Source organism: Pongo abelii, chromosome 22, assembly GCF_028885655.2.
Source record: "Pongo abelii isolate AG06213 chromosome 22, NHGRI_mPonAbe1-v2.0_pri, whole genome shotgun sequence".
Lineage (NCBI taxonomy): Eukaryota > Metazoa > Chordata > Mammalia > Primates > Hominidae > Pongo > Pongo abelii.
In genome coordinates, this window is record NC_072007.2 from 56,230,566 (window position 1) to 56,252,779 (window position 22,214).

Here is a 22,214-nt window from a genome sequence, read left to right on the forward strand (position 1 = left end):
CATGTTCAGTGTGAGGCCATTTGCTCGTTTGACCCTTTTGAAGGTCAGGAGAAGCTGGCAGGACTCCTGCAGGCACAGGCACCGGCACCGTCATCCTGGAAGCCATCGGGGTCCTCAGCCCCCACTGTAGCCTGAGCCTTTCCTCTGGCCGCACTGTCCATTTATTTAGCCCTTCTTTTGCCTTTTCTGGGTCCTTCTCCAGTGTTTTGCATTCTTTTAAATGTTTCATGGTTAAAACTGGACACATCCCCCAAGAAGCTATAAATCAACCATAGCAAGAACTGATCTCTTTCCAGGTGACTATAAAAATGATTTTTAAAAAATGGTTCTTTAAAAATTGTAGTCAGTTAAGCAGATAACAGACCCAAGACAGGGCCAGGAGAGTGAGGGGCAGATATGGCATGGGACAGGGTTAGGAGAGTGAGGGGCGGACCCAGCATGGGACAGGGTTAGGATAGTGAGGGGCGGACCCAGCAGAGGACAGGGTTAGGAGAGTGAGGGACAGGGTTAGGAGCACGAGGGGCGGACCTGGCACAGGACACACCCATCTTAGCTGTGAGTTTCTGACTCTTCTTGGTTTTGGTGACCTTGACTGTCCTGAGCAGGACTAATCAGGCATTTTTCAGGCTATCCCTCTGCTGGGATCTGTCTGATGCTTTTCTCATGGGTACAGGAAGGGGCTATGAGTTTGAGGAGGAAGCCCCCAGAGGAAGTACCACTGTCACCCCATGGTATTGGGCACACCCTGTCACTGTGACTCACACATGAGGCTGACCTGGGCCCTAGCTGGGGGTAAGGTCTTCTCTCTCCATGCTGTCCTCTTATAGGACGTCGGTCTGTGCAACCTAAGGGTGAGATAAGATTGTAGTTTTATTCAACTCTTACTTTTAAAATTTTACAAGGACTTACATTGATATAGTGGGTGAGATTAGAATTAGACTGTGACTTTTTAACTTTTTGGTCTAAAACTGATTGTACTAGCACCTTTTGCGAAATGACCTCTGCAGTCCCCATGACCCCTCAGGTCAGTCACCTCTGTTCCCTGTGTGTCGTCCTTCCTGACGCCCCCTGGCGTGGCTGCTCTGCTGTGCCAGGAACACAGGGTTTCAGAGTTTTGGAAAACATCGGCCTTAATTCCTTCAGGGGACCTTCCACACTGTGCAGCTCCAGGAGAAGTCCTGCTGGGGATTCGGTTGAGGTGGTGTCTGGTCTCTTCATGAGTGGAAAGTGCAGCCATTTAACCCCCTTGAGCCCCTACCCCAGGTGTGGACTTGCTGCTGTGCAGATTCCCTTTCATGTCCCGCAGAACCATGCGTGTCCATTCTTCTGAGAGTTTTTTCCTGGTCCTCACACAGTGAGTGGGCTTGGCGTGGGCTGCGGTCTTTGGCTCTGTGATTCACCGACTCACCCAAAGGGGTGGCCAATGGGTGCCTGCAGGGCAGCCATGGCAATTCAGGGCCCATGGGCCTGGGTTCAGGGATGCTCCTCAAGAGTGTGGCAAAGGACCCCAGGCAAAGTAGGTTTGTTTGGTTTTTTTTATTTTTTAATTTTTATTTACTCATTTTGACACAGAGTCCTGTTCTGTTGCCCAGTTTGGAGTGCAATGGCATGATCTCGACTCACTGCAACCTCCGTCTCCTGGGTTCCAGCAATTCTCCTGCCTCAGCCTCCCTAGTAGCTGGGATTCCTCCGTCTCCTGGGTTCCAGCAATTCTCCTGCCTCAGCCTCCCTAGTAGCTGGGATTACAGGCACCCACCACCACGCCCAGCTGATTTTTTTATTTTTAGTAGAGACGGGGTTTCACCATGTTGTCCAGGCTGGTCTCAAACTCCTGACCTCAGCTAATTCACCCGCCTTGGCCTCCCAAAGTGCTGGGATTACAGGCGTGAGCCACTATGCTCGGCCTGTTTGTTTCTTTTAAATAAATGTTTCTCAATTTATAATGTGCCTTTAGTTGATTTCCAGCATCCTAAAGTGGCTATTTTTGATGGTTTCATCCCATTTGTCATTGTCTTGGGCAGGGAATGTGCTGAGCCCTTCACTCTGCCTCCTGGGAGTCCTGCCTCCTGCATCGTTTCTCTCGGACACTCAGGACAAGTCTAAGGATCACATCACTGCACTCAGGTGCAAGTTCCTTTCCAAGAGCACATGTGCTTTTAGAACACTCCGAGTTTTGCTGTGTGTTTTGGATCTCATTTCCTTCTTTTTCTATATTTGTTCCATTGTCTAACTAAGAGACTCAGGGCATCAGGCAAGTCATGTCAGAAAGGTTGGCTTTAGAAGCCACATCCCAGAATTCCTAAACTTAATCATGGAAGGAGGGGCCAGACTGACAGTGCATTCTCTATGCCCTCTAAAGAGATTTCTCCGGTTTGGATTGCTTTATCCCCAGAGGTGTGCTGTAGAACCAGCCTGGGTTCATAGTAAATCTCTGCTTCCGCAACAGTGGTGAGCTCTCAGCCCTCCCTGCCCTGGTCTTGTCTCTAGGGCCTGTGGGTCTTTGTGGACTCATGGTGTGGGTGGGTTTCTGAGGGTGTTGGTAGCCGTAATGGTTCCACATGACGAAACCCAGACGGCTGCTCCCCACTGTGTATCCATCCGAGTTTACCTGCTGCTTTGCTGGCTGATGTCTACAAGGACATAGATGGCCTGCATCTGGGAGGGGCTGCAGGAAAGCTGGGCAGGACATGGGGCCATTAGAAGAGGTGAGACTGTCATCAGCAGTAAAAAGTGGAACAGCCCGGGGAGCCCTTCTTGTGGGTTTATGGCTTAAGGTCCGAGTACAACTTTGTTTGAAAGAAATGCCTTCCTCCTGAGAAAATATTGACAAGCCTGCAAGCCCTGCACCCTGCAGGTGGGCAGCTGCAGAGAAGGGACACCCTGGTACCTGGCAGGGGGCCTCAGCCCTGGCCTGCATACAGCAGGTGTCCCTGCATTGGCTCTGAGCTTGTGCCACACAGGAGGTGGCTGTGATGCCCTTGCTCTGAGGTTCTAACTGCTGTGGTCTTGGTGGTTCAGGGATGTTTGCTCCTGAGTGACTCCGAAGTGAAAGCAGGGCTAGGTCACCACAGAATCTAGATGACGTTCTCAGCGCCTTCCTGGGAGTAAGTGGCTGCCTAGGCCACTGCTGCCTGTCTGCGTGGCTGCTCTGTGGAGCCTGGCCCTCCTCCCTGATCATCATCTCTTAGGAAATGAGGCAAGGGAGAGTGTCCCCGCAGCCGTGGAGAGCCCAGGACCTGAGCGCTCAGCTGGCCCTCCCGTGTGACCCGTGTCCTGCCTGCCGCCCAGCACCCTTCTGTCTTGTCCCTCAACCCATGGCTGGTGATTTCAGGAGGGGTCTGCCACTCCTGGCTGCTCAGCAGGCTCCTCCCTCCCAGTTGGCAGATCAGTGTCACCGTGGATGAGTTTCCTTGAGATTGTTTTTCTGTATTAGACAGAGGAGACCCTTTCTTATTTTTCAGGGCTTATATAGATCATTATTTCTTTTTGCATCTCAGTAGGAATTTTGCAATTCAGTAGGGAAATGCTGGAAACTGGGAGGAGGGAAGACTCCTCACTTTGTCTGGGGAGGGGAAGTTCTGTCAGGCAGGACATCAAGGTTGTCCCAGCAGAAGTGGGGTTGGTGGTGGGACGTGGGGGCCCATGTGGAATCTTTCACAGGGAGGGATTCAGTGCATACAGTGCATACAGTGACAGGGAAATAAATCCAAATGAGTTTTTCCTTATTTTAACTATTAGTATTAAAATACATTTACTTCCAAGTTACTACCTATGAAAGAAAAAAATATATAACTAAAAAGGAAAAGAAAAAAGCGGTGAGGGCGGGGCGCAGTGGCTCACGCCTGTAATCCCAGCACTTTGGGAGGCCAAGGCAAGGTCGGGAGTTCGAGACCCGCATGGCCAACATGGAGAAACCCTGTCTCTACTAAAAACACAAAATTAGCCAGGCGTGGTGGCACATGCCTGTAATCCCAGCTACTTGGGAGGCTGAGGCAGGAGAATTGCTGGAACCCCGGAGGTGGAGGTTGTGGTGAGCCGAGATTGTGGCATTGCACTCCAGCCTGGGCAACAAGAGTGAAACTCTGTCTCAAAAAAAAAAAAAAAAAAAAATTAATTAATTAAATAAATAAAGCAGCGAGAATGAGACAAGTCCAGGTGTCATGTTACCTCAATGCATTTGAACGGTTCAACTTTCCTGTTAAAAGACAGGCACTAAGAGCTACTCTGATCCACATAACTCAGGTGAATGTGAGGATAACTACGCTCAGTGAAAGAAGCTTGACATGAATGAGTCTAAACTCTCTGATTTCACGCATGCAAAATTCTAGGTGTGTGAAGTACTCTGCGGTGACATGAAGCAGGTGCGTGGCCTTCAGCTTCTAGGAGGATAGAGTCAGGGTGCCTTCCCTGTCCTCCCCACCAGGCATGACAAAGGTGCTGGGTATTTTATATAAAACATGCATAAAAGATTCTGAAAGGTGGGAAGAAGAAGGCCAGCCAGCCACATACCTCAGGACCCATGGGACGACATGGTGGTGAGTTCCCTGGGTCATTTGTTCCAGATGGGGCACTGGACAAGTCAGAAAACTAGAAATGCCAGTGGGTACAGGCAAAAAGCAAACAAGAAAATAAAATCCTAACAAACCTTGTTCTCTCTAACCAGAGGAACAGGAAACAGGCAGCCTAGCCATTCTGTCTAACCAGAGGAGCAGGAAAGGGGAAGCCTACCCAGACAGAACAAAATGTGCTCTGCCTTGGCCAGACCTCCCCAAAACTGTGGCCACAGCCTCCCCTGAGTCAGGAAAGGCCAAGTGGAGAGTTGAGGCTTCCGCTTGCCCCCACCTGTGTCAAGGTGCTCCAGTCCACACCATGGGGGCATCAAGGAGACTGACGGGGACACATACTCCCAGCTGAGCCAGGCTCTCAAGAGCGCTCCCCACTCCCGTGTCCCTGGGGACCACATGGGGACTGGAGCTCCTTACCTGCTCAGCAGGGACAAGGAACCCTTTCCATCTGGGCATCAGCTGAGGCCAGGGGTGGAACCTAGATGCCTCCTCTAACCTGGCGGCAATGAGGCAGCACACCTCTGCCCCTGCTGCGATGGTGTCGGAGGAGGCCGGTGAAAATGAGATAAAAGAAGATCTGGACATGATCATCACGTCACATCACATGGCCAGGTTTCAACTGCAGGTCCTCACACACGCCAAGAACCAGGAAGACTCCAGTTCAGCTGACAAAAGGCAATCGACAGACACCAACGCCAACACCAAGATGCCATGGGCACCGAAGTTACCCAACAGGGGTTTTAAAAAAGACATCATAAAGATGCTTCAGTGAGCCGTCACCAGCTCGACACGGTGAGGAAGTGGAAAGTCTCAGCCAAGCGAAGACGGAGGGCCAACCAAGTTGAGGTTTCAGAACTGAAAGTACAGCCACCAGAATTTAAAAACTCACATTGTACACTGTGATGTATGCAGTTTTATGTACATCAGTAACATCTCAACCAAGCTGTTAATAAGCAGAACTTAGGGTCCCAGGGAAGTCCAAGGACGCACTCTTCATGAGACCTCAATTAAAAGACCCAGAAAGTTTAAAATGAAAGAGATGGAGGAGTTGCCAGATTCATACCAACAGGAGAAAGAAAGAAAATTTGGAACCAACCTGGCCAGGAATGTGGGCTGAGACTTTGTGCTGCTGGTGCTGCTGTCTGGGAAGGATGGAGAGCGGCTCTGAGGGGCTTGGGGAGGCTGCAGTAATGAAAGGTCCTCAGATGCCAGTGGCTGATACGTAGACAAGTTTATTTCCTGTTCACCTGTGTCAGCTGTGGCTCTTGTCTTCAACCCCTTCCCAAGCAACTAGTGCAGTCCCCATCTGGAGTGTCATTGGTGTTGGAGCAGAGCAGTGAGAGCACAGACAACCACCCGCAGGACGGGAGTTGTTCTTCCCACAAGAGACGCCATCTGGCCAAGACTTCAGGGGGTGGGAAGTGTAGGCCTCTCCCAGGGACAGGCAGTGAATATGCATGAGCAGTAATTCAGTCACCATAATTTGCCCTTCTGGTCACAAATATTTGCTTCCCAGCTTTCCCCATGCAAAATAAACCCTACCCAAGGAAGATGGCCCCAAAGTCTGGTCCCTTCATGGCACCAGGCTTAATGCCCGGACTCTTAATATGGTGTGTTACTCTCACTCTGGATTTGCCCCCCCGTGCTCTGGAAACCTCAGAGCCAAGAAGCTGCCCACTGCCCTCCCACCCCAGTATACATGGGTGGGATCAGTTTGCAACAACTTGAACCAGCCACACTTTCCAGTGGAGCTGAAATGGGAAATGCTGGGTACTCCTGCAGCCCAGCCCTGCTGAAAGCCTGCTGGGCACATGCAGGACATCCTCCATCCTCTGTCCCTGTCATTCCTGTATCCTCTGGAGCAGGTGCTGGCATTTCCATGAAAGGCGGATGGTAAATACTCAGGCTGGGTGGGCCCTGTGCTGTGTGTCCACTGTGTGCAACTCAAAGGTGCCTGCTCGGCTTTCCTCCTTGGCCACAGGGAAGCGGGCCTGGGAGAGTGTGTGTCCCTGGAGGCAGAGTGGCCTCTCCGCCCCGCAGCCCCTCGCACGCTTGACTTCTGGTCCCTCAGGAGGCAGCCTGCTCTGAGTGCCCACGGTCACGCCCGGGCTCCTTTGAGGGCTGGATGGAGGAGCTCCACCTCTGTCCCAGTGCCCCCTAGCAGCTCTGCCCAACTGGAAGCCTTGTGTCAGCGGTGTAGACAGAAGGTGTTGTGTCTGACTTGTGTCTGCCCACATTTTACAGGTCGAACTTACCAGGTGAAGCTGGATTATTCCCGGCCTCCTTGTAATGGAAAGAGCCAGTCTAGGAGCTGGGACAGGGATGGAAGGGCCATTGGCCGAGTATGAGACGGCATTTCACAACTCCAGGGTGCCACGGTTTCACAACTCCAGAGCAGGGGTACAAGCCTGTCCTCTGCTGCTCTGGGCCAGGGCTCTGGATGGGCCCCACGTGGTGGGGGCCTTCAGATTATCTGAGATTCAAAGCTCTTTGGAGAGAGGACACTTTGCTGGGGAGAAGGTGCATGGTCCATTTCTCCAGGAGTCCATGGCTTCTGCAATTGTGAGCTGCTGTCCTCATCGAATACTCTCAGCACGCTGGCATAGCTCCCTGCACAGGGAGCCCGGGACCAGGCAGAGGGCGCTGGGCAGAATCCCCAACCGCTGGGCCTCTCTTTGCCATTCCTTCTCTCTCTTCTCGGCATTCCTTCTCTGGGCCTGGCTTTAGAGTGTCCCAGTGTCTCTTGCAGTGTTTTCTGAACTTTTTGTGGCCTAGAGGTACCAGGATGGTTCTTTTAGACACTTGTAAGAAGCCAGCCACAGGAAGCTACTTTCCTTGTGCAAATCCTGGGTTACTGGGTTTCCTCACCCCAGACCCCACCTGAAGAGCAAAGTTCTGAAGAAGTGGCTGTTAATGCAGTGCAGCTGGCTACACCCAGTGCGAAGGGAGTCCCCACTGTTCCTCCACGGGCTACCCAGGCACCCTTCAGGGCCCTCCCCACCTGCCCCCCAGGCTCATACACTTGTCCCACTTGAAGCGGGGAGGCCTGGTTCCCCTGACATTCTGCTGCTGGGAAGATGCAGCTCTAGGGCAGTGCAGGCATGTTCTTCAAGTGGGCCCTCCTCCTCCTGGCAATCTCACCATGCCGTGGCAACTGCCAGTAACCTCAGCTTTCACCCACCAGCCTGAGACCAGCTTCCGCTGCCCTGCTGCGCTCGCTGCGGTCTCCACTTTAGTTTGGGGCCTGCCTGCTCAGCAGGGGAGCGGCCTCCCTGGGCCTCCAAGAGCCATATTTCCCTAGGCAAGTGGGAGGCTGCGGCCCCAAGGGGATGGAGGAAGCCTTCCCCTGACCCTTTTGGGGGCATGCAGTGCATGTGGGCCCTGCAACCCTAGACCAGTCTCCAGGCAGGGCAAATGGCCCCTCTGTGACCCATAGCCTCGTCCTAACATGTGTGCAAATGTGCACTGTGGAGACCACTCCTGCCCCTACCCTGGGAGCCTGAGCCCCTCCAACGGCACTGCCTCTGCAGGGAGCCCCCCTTTCCTGCACAGTGCAGGCATCTCCTCTGAGGCTGCTTCTCTGAGCCCCTCCATGGGAGGATCATGAACACACAGCCTTTCAGAGGCCTCTGTAATGCACTGAGCAGTTGTGTCACTGAACGTGAAGAGGGGACCTGCCAGACCATGGACAGCAGGCTCGCTGGGAGAGCAGGGTGGAGGGAGGCCACTGACGCGGGAGCCCCGCTTTGGGGGTGTGTGTGCACATGCTCAGCACAGCCTAGGGCAGGGCTTCTAGCGCAGGCAGTGCAGCACCTGGCTCTGGAGGCCGCTGAAGGGAGAGAAGAAAGCCTGGACCAGGAGGACACCAAGGGCCACCCCTGGGACAGTGGCTGCCCCTTTCCACCCCTTCCCCCTTGCCTGGGTTGTGAAATGGTAGAAGCTCTTCTCTAATTAAATGCTCATCCTTATGTAAATCATAGCTTTAATAAAATAATTAATCAATGGTTTGGGAATTGGGTATATGAACATTTATAAGCCAGCGTTATGATGCCGAAAATGTTTCATAATGAGGCCTTCCCAGAAAGGCAGGGAATCGAGAGTGATGTGTCACCGTCCACCTTTGTCCCTGCTGTCTATGAAGAAGGAGTGCTGTACCCTCTGCCCTTCTCTCCCGGGCTCTTGGCAGTCTCCCCGGCCAGCAGCCCTCCCCACACTGCCCAGGCGGAGCGGCCCCTCTGCCCCCGCTCTGGAGCTGAAGCTAGTTTTCTCAATGAGTGTCTCTGGAGTCTGTCCTGCCCTCCTGCTGGCTTGTTCTCTCCTGGCCTCGAGGAAAGGCCTCCTGACTTGCCTCCCTGCAGCTGGCTCTGTTCCAAGGGCCCTGATCACAGGCTCACTGAGGTGTCTGTCCAGGCCAAGAGGCTGGCTAGCTCCAGGCAGATCCTCCATGCACTCCTCGGGGTGGCGCCGGCTGTCTCTACAAAAAAATATAAAAATTAGCCAGGTGTGTGGCATGGGCCTGTAATCCCAACTACCCAGCAGGCTGAGGTGGGAAGATCGCTTGAGCCCAGGAGGTGCAGGTTGGAGTGAGCCAAGATCACGCCACTGCTGTCCAACCAGGGCAACAGAGTTAGATGCTGTCTCAAAAAAAAAAAAAAAAAAGTATCAAAACTGATAAACAACTTAGGGAATTAATGGAAGAAAACATGAGAATTTGATGTGCATATAGATGGTGAGGTCTGTTGTTGAAAGTCTGGTTCTCAGCAGGATTTTCTAAAGAATTTCATAGCTTTCCAACCTGAATTGTACTGTATTCCACACACTGGAAAACACTGCACTGGTCATGTTACTGGAAGGGGGTTCCAATCCAGACTCCAAGAGAGGGGTCTTCAATCTCACACAAGGAAGAATTCAGGGCAAGTCCATAAAGTGAAAGCAAGTTAGTTAGTTAGTTTGTTTATTTTAGACAGACTTTCGCTCTGTCGCCGAGGCTGGAGTGCAGTGGCGCAAATGTGGCTCACTGCAACTTCCATCTCCCGGGTTCAAGTGATTCTCCTGCCTCAGCCTCCTGAGTAGCTGGTATTACAGGCATGCACCAGGATGCCTGGCTAATTTTTGTATGTTTAGTAGAGACAGGGTTTCATAATGTTGGCCAGGATGGTCTCGAATTCCTGACCTCATGTGATCCTACCACCTCGGCCTCCCAAAGTGCTGGAATGACAGGTGTGAGCCACGGCACCCGGCCAAAGCAAGTAGATTAAGAAGGTAAAGGGATAAAGAATGGCTACTTCATAAGCAGAGCAGCCCCGAGGGCTGCTGGTTGCCCATTTTTATGGTTCTTGATTGTATACTAAACAAAGGGGGGATTATTCATGAGTGTTCTGGGAAAAGCATGCTCAATTCCTGGAACTGAGGGGATTTTACACCATACGGGGTAACTTCCTGATGTTGCCACGGCGTTTGTAAACTGTCATGGCGCTGGTGAGAGTGTAGCAGTGAGGACGACCAGAGGTCACGCTCATGTCCATCTTGGTTTTGGTGGGGTTTGGCCAACTTTTTTACTGCAACCTGTTTTATCAGCAGGGTCTTTATGACCCTGTATCTTGTGCTGACCTCCTATCTCATCCCAAGACTTAGAATGCTTAACCGTCTGGGAATGCAGCCCAACAGGTCTCAGCCTTATTTTACCCAGCCCTTACTGAAGATGGAGTCACTCTGCCAAAGGCCTCTGACAGTCAGAACTTCAGCTTTGGGAAATTGACCGCTCTCAGCTGTGCAGCCACCCCGGGACCCCACACCTACATCATGTTGACATAAGTCCCACCCCCACGGCCCCGTGCCGACCTCGTGTTCTACAGTGAGTGAGTTGTGGCTTCCTCCTGACATTGAGCACTCCTGGGAGCAAGAGAAGAAACAAATTTGGCAGATGGAGCTTAACAGATGCAGCTGTATTGGTTCGTTTTCACACTGCTATAAAGACATACCCAAGACTGGGTAATTTATAAAGGAAAGAGGTTTAATTGACTCACAGTTCCACATGGCTGGGGAGGCCTCAGGAAACTTACAGGAAACTTAGAATCATGACAGAAGCTGAAGGGGAAGCAAGCACCTTCTTCACAAGGCGGCAGGAGAGAGAAGTGTGGGTGAAGGAGGAACTTGCCAGACAAAACCATCAGATCTCGTGAGAACTCGCTATCATGGGAATGGTATGGTAGAAACTGCCCCCATGATCCAATCACCTCCCGCCAGGTCCCTCCACATGTGGGGATTGTGGGAATTACAATTCAAGATGAGATTTGGGTGGAGACACAGCCAAACCATATCAGCAGCCAGCAAGGCTCTCTGTGGGCAGCTGTGGGCACATGCAAGGGAAGGAGTGGGCACTCCCATCCAGCAGGCAGAGACACAGCCTCAGGCCATGGGCAGGCAGGAGCTACCCCCACCTCGCGGTTGTTAAGTAACTATGTTACATAGTAACTGTTGCCAGTTGTTAAGTAACTATGTTACATAGTAACTGTAGGGCAGTAGGGCTTTCATTCATCAATATGTAGCATTTGTATGTTCACACAGTTTTGGACTTTGCTTGCTGGTTACTTAATGCCATCAGATGGAAAGCTGAGAGAAAGCCTATGGTCCCCCCAAGCATCTCTGTAAAGAAGGCAATGCCAAGCTGAGGGGTGCTTCCCAGGCCTCACAACAGCACAACCTTACTTAGAACCTAAAAAATCCAGCATGCTACTTGTGCATGCCAGGCTCAGAACTTTCCCACGTTGGCCCCTGGCAGCTTATTCACAAAGACTGTCTGGTTCCAGCCAACTGCCGAGGTGCTGCCTGTGTCAGGAGAGTGGGTGGAGGAGGAGAGAAGGGCTTCTCGGGACAGAGGGTGTTTCTGCTTCACTAGGATTCCAGACACGGGCCACCCCCCTGAGCATGACTGGATGGTGCCCAGGCCTAGTGTATGCACCCATGAATGTGAATGGCCAGTGCCAGTGGCAGAGGCCAGGCCTAAGGGGCTAAGAGCTCCGGAAGGATTGTCTGTTTCTGGGCAGACCACAGGTGGCTGCTGTGGCCCCATGCAGGGCAGAGTCACGGAGGGACCACCTTGCTGGGAGGAGCTTGCAGCCCTGCCTACCTGGGCAGAAGTTCAGGGAACATCTGACTCCCTTTTAAAGTCATAAAATCATATTTGAATATGAAATCTTCTGTTTTTTAAATGTTGGAAACAAATTTGGACCATGTTGGCGATTGACTCACCTGTGCTTGTCACCACCTCTGAGGATGGCATGGATATTACCTGGTCACCAGAAGGAAAGCCAAGCACAGGGAAGGCTGGGGGCTGAGCCAGGACATGTCCTGGGTAGGGAAGGGAGGAGCTGGGCTGGCCAGCACCCCCACAGGCTGGGACTGCCACCGAGGCTCTGATTCACCAGTCCACAGGGCCCAGGAATCTGGGTCTACATGGAGGTTGTCAGGGGCCCAGACTCCAAGCAAGGCCAGGCTGAGCAGGCCCCTCAGGAAGATGCTGCACAGTGACTGGAGCCCAGCTGGCAGCTTCTCTTCCTGGCAGTGTTGTGTCCTGTCACCAGCTGTCAGAGCACCCTCTGACCAGGGTGCGTGTTAGAGCAGGGACTGGAAGTCGTGAATGAATGACTAAATGCTTTCCTAGAGGTTGACCGAAATTTGTGATTAGCTAGGATGTCCATTTCCAAGGCACAGCATGTGCTGTGACAGTCTGGGGGTGGCCTCCCCATGCAGCTTGTGCTTGGGGAGGGGCCAGCTGCCTCCTTGCCACTGCCCAGCATAGCTTGTCCCCATGCCCACCAAAGAGGTCCTCGTGCTGGCCTCACAACAGAAGACGGCCACGGCCCTACTCTCCCCAGGCCACCACGTCCACGAGTGCTGCAGCGTGAGGGTGCAGCCTGGCGCCTCGGAGGCAGCAGCACCTGTGAGACGGCGTGCAGATGGAAGTAGGCCAACAGACTCCAAAGGAAGCACCACTGAAAAACCAGATGCGTCTCTCAGAGGGGGCCCACGAGGGAGGTGGTATGAAAGGTTTTTAAAAGGCCAAAGCAGACTTCGGAGCTGCCTCTAGAGGAGAGCAGCAGGTGAGTTCCAAGGTCACCTGGCACACTTTTCAGCAGAGCCCAGGAATGCCCACTTCTGAACGCTGAGTGCAGACCCCAGCTTGGGAGGCCTGCGGCAGCAGGAATGGGGAGGAACTGTGAGTCCCTCAAAGCGTTGCTGGAAATGTCACTCCACTCGGTGTCCACCCGCGCTCGGGGTAGGCAGCGTCACTGAATGACGCGGGCAGCTGGGGAGGCTGGTTCGCGAATGCCACAGCAGCCTCTGCTGATGTGGGGGCTGCTCCCCACTCACAGAGCCACAGGTTCCTGTGGGTTCTTTTACAAGGATGTAGGAATCATAGGAGTTGGGTACATCTTTTCCTGAGATAAGAGCCAGATGAGGGGAGCCAAGACAGAGAACAGCCCACATCTGCCCTGGGCCGCGGGGGCGGGGCCTATGCAGGCTCCCAGGAGTGTGGGTGGGGCCTGTTTAAACTTCATTCCCGGAGACCTGCCTGGGAGCCTCCTCCTGCACAAGACTTGCCCCACTCCGGAGGCTTAGCAGCACCTGAGCTGCTCTGTGGCCTGTTGGCAGAGAGGAGTCTGGCACTCCTGTGCGCAGGGGTCACAGCAAAGCCAAGTGGCTGTAGCACCTTTAACACTGGCCCCTGGTCTCTACACCCACCTGCCGGCCATCAGCTCCCAGCCGCAGCCGGCACTGACCTGGAGCACCTTAAGGACCCGCTCTGCAAGTCCCTGTGCATCCGAGAGGTCAGAGAGGCAGAAATACAGTTCCAGGGTTCAAACCTAATATGCCTCAGCATTCTGGGCACTCACATGGTGTGCTGGGCCTGGCCTGCCACATGGCCCCTGCGTGAGGAAGACAGAGCCTGGGCATGGCCCCACATCCCTGTGAGCTGCCCATGGGCCTGGACCCTGGCTCTGGCAGACCAGGCTGCATAGCCGATCAGCTTCTCCTGAGCCATCTTCAGCCAGGCCACACCTGCCAGCTTGGGCCAGGGACAGGCAGACCCTGGGCCCAGGGTCTTGAGCTTGACCCGCAGGAAGTCTGGGCCTTATGCCCTGGGGAGAGGAGAGTGCAGAAAGCCAGCGTCACGACAGCCCCAGGGGAACAGGCCCCAGGCCTGCGGGGGTCTGGATCTCAGTTCCACAGGGGAAGCTGTGGCCGCAGGCATGGTGACCTCACCAAACAAAAAGCTGCCCATCTTCCAGAATCTGAGCAAGAAGTTTGTGAGTCCTTGATCACCAGAGGGGCAAGGTGGGGCCCGAGATGACAAGGAGTCCAGGCCACCCACAGTAGCTCCTCCTTCAGCCTTACAGAGGAGCTGCCTGGTCTGCTCGGAGCTTTGTGTGCTTTCCTGGCTGTGGGCTGCCCCGCTCCGGGGGCCAATGTCAGCAGACCTGTGAGGGATACAAACGGAAGGAACCTCGGACCCCTTGCTGGTACCTCCTTACTCATCTGATTCAAACCTTCCCAATCCTGCCTCCAAAGTGGACCCTGACTCTCCCCAGTCCTTACCGTCCAGTCTCCAAGACCAGCCCACTCAGGCAGTGGCTGGAGGACAGCCCGCCTGCGCCAGGCCTGTGTGTGCCTTTCCTGGCATCTGGAATGGGGTTTGGTGCTTGCTGCCTGTGGCCAGGCCTGCTGGTCATGTCTTCCTGCCCTGCTGGGCCTCATCTCCGTGACAGCGTCTTGGCCTTCCTGCCATCCTTTGTAAGCGCTGCCTGGTCCGGGATCATGTGTGCCGGCTCCTCTGCTTGCAGTACTTGGCTGCACTTTCCAGTGTATTCATTAAAATGATGTGACGTGAGAATTAGCATATGACACATACGTAACGTGAGCTGCGGAACATAGCTTTCTAATGAACAGCCATGACGCCAGGACCAGGCTAAGTGGGATGACCTGTGCTGCCATGGGTACTTCCTCTTCTGGATCCTCCTCTCCCAGACGTTACCATGATCCTGCATTTTGTTTTCTCATCTCTTCTCTTTAAAATAATTTTATTTTATTACACATGATTGCTTGTTTCTGAACTCTTAGAAAGTGGTATCAGTCCCTACATAGACTTCCCAAACCTGTTCTTTTTAGTCACACACAAGGTGTCTTAGATGGGTGTGTGTTTCTGGGCAGAGCTGCAGTTTGTGTGCCCAGCTGCATAGTGTTCCACTGTGTGTTCCACTGTGTGAATATGCATCATTTATTTCTTTTTCCAGCAGGGTCATGCGACTCGCTTGCCATTGTGAGTGGCACTTCCGTGGATTTTCCTTTGTGGTTTTTTTTGGTGCACACGTGAGGTGTTTTTGGTTTAAGGAAGTGGAATTGCCGCATCATAAAGTCTGTGAAAGGTGAACTTCCAGGAACTTTCAGGGGCATGTCAGTTTTTGTTTCAAAGCGCGGGTACCAATTCCCATCCCCCAGCAGCGTGTTAGCGCCACGAATGATCTACCAACATTCTGAATGTTTGCCAACGCAGCGAATATAAATAACGTTTCACTGTGGTCTGTATCTCCCGTTCCACGTGCTCTTGTGCTGTGACTTTGATGCACCTCCCACCAGTGAGGGGATCGTGACCCTCCCTTTAATCTGGGCAGGCATGCACTTCCAGCAGAAATGATGTTATGTGACATCTGTGTCCAAGCCACAGGCAGCAGCACAGCGCTGCAGAGCTCCCAGGATGCTGGCTCTTGGAGCCTAGGGATGACGCTGTGAGAACAGGCAACGGTGCCCTAGCTCCACGTTGTAGGGCATGGCTACGTGCATGTGGAAATTCTCCTGCGGGCGGTTTCAAGTCAAAGCCCACTTGTAGCCCTGGGTTGTCTGCCTCTTGGGGGTAGCGGCCGTGTGGAATGCCTGCATTCTGGATTTGGCTGGCTGCCTCCTCTGGCATGGTGCAGAGCCCACCTGCAACCCCGTATTTGCCCTGGTAGATCTGAGGCGCGATTCCATTCAGAGTTATTTTTCCTGTGAGGCGAGCGAGCTTCCTAGGTGGCACTGCACGTTGCACCACATGGCATGATGAGGCGTGTGGTCTGGCCACTCCTTCACTGGTGCTGAGACTGAGGAGTGAGCTTAGGGGGTCAGCCTGATCCGCCACTGCTGGGTTCCCCACCAGCCTTGCAGTTTGCTGTCAATATTCACTGATGGTCATTGCCTGGATGCAGTACACCATTAGGGGCTGCAGAACGGTGATTTTCTAATTGTGTTGTTCTTTCTGTACTTATTAGTTGGGATTCATCTATGTGGAATAATGTTTGCTTCATCTACTAGGGCTGTTTGGTTACCTAAACTATGGTTCATGCCGGAAAGGCAGGATAGATGCTTCATTCTTTGCACTCAGTTGTTCTCACTGGGATGAGTTGGTTTCTGGAAGCCCCAGTATTGTCCTGTGAGTTTGTGTCTTTCCCTGCTTTTCTCTCCCTGTGAGGCATCATTGTTAACTGGTGGATGTTATACACACAGTGGAGTTTGGCCAGTGCAGCTGCCATTTCTTTACTCAAACTGTTCTGTGGTTTTTGGGCTCCCCTCGCTTTCCGATGTAACCACATCAGTCTTGGATGGCTTCATTGCCTTCTGTCATATGGGTTCCCACCTTACCTTTTACATTTTCTTCCACAGACTGTCTGGAATCAAACTCTTTTAGGAGACCTGTTTTTGTCCTAATAATAATAATAATACTATTTGGGGAGTAGTATTTAGAGACCACAGTGTGAGTATTAGGAGTGCTTATTGCAATTGGGTTGTCATTGATTTTTTATAATTTAGTGAACAGAAATAAGAAATGTTTGTAATTTTAAAAGAAGAGAAAATTAAGATAAATATTTCTAAATCATATTTAAGATTACATTAACTTAAAAATTTAAAATTTATACTAGTTTTTCTTTTCTCTCATCATTACCATGATTACTTATTTGTTTTAGCCTAAATAAATATATAACAGGTTTGGAGAATAATATCAATATTATGATTAATGACTAAATTTAGAGCAATATATTTCTTTGCACTTTTTTCTGTCTGTATAATATATGCCCTTGAGGATATGCAGTCAGATTCCTGTGTTTTAAGGTCAGTGCCCACAGTCCTTCTCTCTGTGGTTATAGCTTCAACTGAAATTCCTGCATTTGATTATGTAAAATACAAACATTTACATGATTCTAAAGTCAAAATTATTGCAAGCGCTATTCACAAAAGTCTCACTTTCCTCCCTTTCTCTCCATTCAGTTCCCTTCCTTCTCCTGTAAGTAGCTTTTAAGTTTTTTAATTTTTCCATTTTTCTCTTTTTGAAAACATGAACAAATGTGTGCATACATGAATTCTTCAACTTAGTAAACTTTTCCTCCATGTTCATATTTCTTTTCACTTTTAGGAAGGTTTGTATTTTTTTCTTGGCTTTATATTATCACTCTGTATATAATTCACATAAACCCCTCTTTTTACATAATTTCTATTGACTTACTATTATAAGCAGTATTAAAATTAGCCAGAAATCTCTTCTTCCTCCTCTCCCATTCCTAATTTTTGTTTGCTCTCCCACCTCTTCTCCCATTTCATTAGTGTATTAACTTTATATTTTAAGCACATTTAATGGTTACATATTATCCTGTCACCCTTAACTCCATCATTTAGTCCTAGTTCAGTAGTTAAATGTGTTTGACACTTATCACCATACTTTATGACAAAGCTTCTCCAGTTATTTCGTGGTTGGCCCAACCCCATTTTATATTATGTTCTTCAGGATGGGCTCATCGGAAAAATGTTTCCTGTGTTCTTGTGGAGTCATATCTTTTTATCTGTAGCCTTCACAGGAGAAGGGTAATTTGGCTTCATAAAATCCTTGATTCACGTTTTTCTCTTTAGTATCTTAAATATGTTGCTTTACGCCATGGTGATTCTGACAGTGTGTAGGCCTACGCTGATGTGTGTGTTTATGTCTTAGTTTTGTTGTTGTTGTTGTTTTTGAGATGGAGTCTCACTTTATTGCCCAGGCTGGAGGGCCGTGGTACGAACTCGGCTCACTGCAACTTCCACTTCCCAGGTTCAAGCAGTTCTCCTGCCTGAGCCTCCCGAGTAACTGGGATTGCAGGCGCCCGCCACCACACCTGGCTAATCTTTGTCTTTTCAGTAGAGACGGGGTTTCACCATGTTGGTCAGCCTGGTCTCAAACTCCTGACCTCAAGTGATCCACCTGCCTCAGCCTCCCAAAGTGCTGGGATTACAGACATGAGCCACCACGCCTACCCTTATGTCTTAGTTTTTAACCAAAAGTTTAAAAATAAAAATATAACAATTTTAAGAATAGAAAGAAGCTTATAGAATAAAGATATAAAGAAAACATTTTGTGGTGCTGTACAATTTGTGTGTGTGTGTTTTAAGCTAAGTACTATAAAAAAATTTAAAAGCTTATAGAGTAAAAATGTTACAGTAGGCTGGGCACAGTGGCTCACGCCTGTAATCCTAGCACTTTGGGAGGCCGAGACGGGCAGATCACAAGGTCAGGAGATCGAGACCATCCTGGCTAACATGGTGAAACCCTGTCTCTACTAAAAAAAAATACAAAAAAATTAGCCGGGCATGGTGGAGGGTGCTTGTAGTCCCAGCTACTCAGGAGGCTGAGGCAGGAGAATGGTGTGAACCCAGGAGGCGGAGCTTGCAGTGAGCTGAGATTGTGCCACTGCACTCCAGCCTGGGTGACAGAGCGAGACTCCGTCTCAAAAAAAAAAAAAATAGTTACAGTAAACTAATTTAATGTATTGAAAAAAGAAAAATATTTTCATAAAATTAGGATAACCTAAGTGTACAGTATCTCTAAAGTCTACAGTAGTCATCCTGTCCCAAGCCTTCATATTTACTCACCACTCACTCATGGACTCACCCAGAGCACCTTCCAGTCCTGTCAGCTCCATTCATAATAAGTGCCCTAGATAGGTGTGCCATTTTATTATCGGCTCACTGCAGCCTTGACCTCCTGAGCTCAAGTGGTCTTCCCACCTTAGCTTCCTGAATAGCTGGCATGTGCCACCATGCCAGGCTAATTTTAATTTTTTTTGTAGAGCCAAGGTCTCCCTACATTCCCTAGGCTGGTCTCAAACTCCTAGGCTCAGCTGATCCTCCTGCCTCAGCTTTCCAAAGTGCTGGGATTACAGATGTGAGCCACTGTGCCCGGCCTTTTAAAATCTCTTATACCATATTTCACTGTACCTTTTCTATGTTGCTTAGGTTTGTTTAGATACACAAATACTTAGAATTGTGTCCCAGTTGCCTACAGTATTCAGTACAGTCATGTGTTGTGTACCACTTTGTAGCCTAGGAGCAATAGGCTATACCATATAGCCTGGGTGTGTCGGCTCTCTCACCTAGGTTTGGGTAAGTATATTCTACGATGTTTGCACAGTGATGAAATCACCTAACAGTGCATTTCTCAGAACATATTCTCGTCATTAATGCAGGACTGTGTGTCTCCCCACGCTCTTGGAAGATGCAGCAGGGATCGCAGTTGTATGTATGTTGGATCTCTTTTGCCTGTCTTTTGTGTCTGTCATGTTCTCCTGAACCTTTTTTACCTCTCTTTCTGTTTAATTATTTTCATTCTCTTCTTTCTGTTTTGTTCCTGTGCCTTCTGTGATGTCTCCTTACTCTTACATTTCTTCTACTTTTCATTTCTGAAAAAAAAAAATCTAGTTTGTTCGTGAGTTCTGTCAATAATAAAATGTCTTCCTGTTTTCTTGCCATTCCACTTCTGAGATGTTCTAATACTATTTTAAATTATGTTCTTCTAAAATGATGGTTATTTTCTCAATTTTTAGTTCAGTTTCACATAGTACGCTATGAGTTTCGTTTTCTTTGTGTCCATAGTTTTGTGGTATATTTTCATTATCTGCTACTGTGTTATTTATCATACTTTTACTTCTTTTTGGTAATATTCTCATACAGGATTTGATCATAATTCTTTGTGTCCCATTTTTAAATAAGAGTCTTCCTGGGCTATTAGGAGAAAGTTTTCTGTAGAGGAATTGGGAATGAGCCAAAGTAGCATTCCTAGCCTCAACAACCAAGAGGTCTCTCTGTTGTTACGGTGAAATATGTTTGAGGCCTCTGTGTGTGGACACTTCTGTCTCTGGAAATCACTTCCAACTCAGGAGGGCTCCCTTCCCTGACTGTTGTCTAGAGACGCACAGCCTCTCTCTCTCTCCACGCTGAGCTGTTTGTTGCCTTCAATCACTGCCCTTTGTCACCAGTACATGCTGGGGCTCACCTCCTCTGGATCTGTCTTTCTCTAGCACTTTCAATACAAAAATGCCTCGTGTTCCAGGCTAGCTGAATTTGTGTTTTGCTTCGGGCAGTTTTCTTCCAGGAGATTCTCTGTGCAGAAGTGAGTCTTCATTGTGTATTTCTGAGATCCTTGAGGACTTAGGCCCTTCAGCATGGCTTAAATTTCCAGTGAACTCCTTTATAGTTCTTTTTTGTTGTGTTGTGTTGTGTTTTCTTGTTGCTTTCCTGGAACTTGGAGTCTACAAGTACGATTTGGAGTTTCTCCATTTGCTCTCAGGATATTCACCTAGATTCCCACTTGGTGTGAGAAATCATAAATTCAATTGCTTTAATTGCTGTAGGGATATTGAGATTGTCTGTTTCATTTTTTATTTTGTTTGTTTGTTCATTCTCCATATCGCCTACTTATTTGCTCAGGCTTTTTTAGAAACTTGGTTTAAGCCTGTCTGTAAAAAGCTCAGTGAAGCTGCTTTAAAATCCTGGTAAGGGAATTCTAGCATCTCTGTTATCTCAGTGTTGGCCCCTGTTGATTTTCTTTTCTCTTTCATATTGAGGTATGCCTAATGTTTGGCATGACAAATAATTTTTGTTTGTGTCCTGGATGTATAGGTTATTATGTTATGATAGTCTGAATCTTACCTCAATCTTCTGTTTTGGCCTCTGTTGACACCATGGGGAAGGGATGTCTTGTTACCAGCAAGCTAGGGTGGACATCCAGGCTCCTCCCTGGATCCTGGGGACACCACTGGTGGGGAGAAGGGTGCTTGGTACTGCTGGGTGGGAGTGGAAGCCGAGGCTCTCAGCTCAGCCCCTCTGACAGGGCAGGGCGCTGTGTGTGTCTTGTCCTCTCTGCATGGAGTAGGGCAGGTATTCTCAAATGCTTTCTGACTTAATAGGTTCCCCCTTTCCAATTCCTTTCCCTAGAGAGAGTTTTCTTGAGACTTTTTTTTTTCTGGTGTGTATCCTTTGGCATTTTTAAGTTGCAAGCTTTTCCAGTGACCTGTCTGAAATATACAGGAGGAAACACAAACAAAATGAACAAACAAATAAGAAACCCAAAGAATAGTGAACTCACTGCTGTGTCATTCTTCAAATCCCAAGGGCCCAGCCAGTGCCCCTTCTTCCCTCCAGCTGTCAGGGTTCTCTTCTGTTTGTTCCACATGTTATGTCCAGAGTTGTTGGCTGTGCTCAGCAGGAAGAATAGGGAGAGAGGTGTCTATTCCATCCTGTTCAGAACCAGAAGGCATGGCTTCCTCTACGTGACTACCATCCCCTGTGCCTTCGCAGTTGTTTTTCTTGATTAATCTCATCAGAGGGTTGTATATGATTTACACTTTAAGAACCAAATTTTATATTTACTGATGTTCGCAGTTGCCTTTGTTTCTTTGCTTAACTTCTGAACTTTTCTTTATTATTACCTTCTTTCCACTTTCTGTGGATACTTTCTGTTCTTTTTCTAACTTTTTAAATGGGATTCGTGACTCACTAATTTTGTGTTTCTTTACTCCTTTTAAAAGCTGTAAACTTTACTGTGAGTTCTGTTGCAGCTGTTTGCTACATATTTTGGCATGCAATAATTTTATTATTGTTGAGGTCTGTTTTCTGATCTCATCCATTTCTTATCTAGAAACGTTTAAAAAGTGTTTTGTCCAAGGGAATTGTAAAGTTATCTTTTGCTAATGATATTTAATTGCCTACTGAGTAGGAGATACGTTCTGTGGACTCCATGTTTTCAACATTTGTTGAAACCTGCATTGTGAACTAAAACGTTATCAATTTTTGTTTTGTTCTCTGAGAGCCTTAGGAGAATGTGTTACCTCTGCTTGTCAGGTACAGGGTTTTATATGCACACAAACACACATACACACTATCATGTTGTTTGTGCTGTTAATATACTCTGCATCTTTATTACTTTTGTGGGGTATACTCTTGTGAACTGTGAAGGAGAGAGGTCTGTTGGCATCTCCCGCCAGATGGCGATTTGGGGCCTGTGACCTCTGACCTCACTGCTCCTTCTTGTAGCATTCTTCCTCCGTTAATGCTCGTCTCTCTCCTTGACCTTCTTTCAGTCTTTCTTCTCAGTGTTTCTACCCAGAATTGCAGGCCCCAGCTTCAGCAGTCTGGTTGCGGACAAGGCCGTGCTTGTTTTTCACTGGGCTGGTCTGTCCAGCTCCAAGGCTGCCCTTCGAGCCGGACGATTGACCCACTGCATTAGGAAATGCTTTGCCGTCTTGGTGAGAGCCCCACTTTAGGGAGGTCTTGCGCACTGCTGCATGGAGCGTAGACACATTGAGTGGGAGG

The 22,214-nt window shown here is 49.5% G+C and overlaps 1 protein-coding gene across 48 annotated transcripts in view; it reads left to right on the top strand.

Annotated features, from left to right (window-relative positions):
• PCBP3 (poly(rC) binding protein 3) overlaps positions 1-22,214 on the top strand; it is a 301,168-nt gene that overhangs the window by 180,529 nt on the left and 98,425 nt on the right. The gene's annotated exons all lie outside the window — the stretch shown is intronic.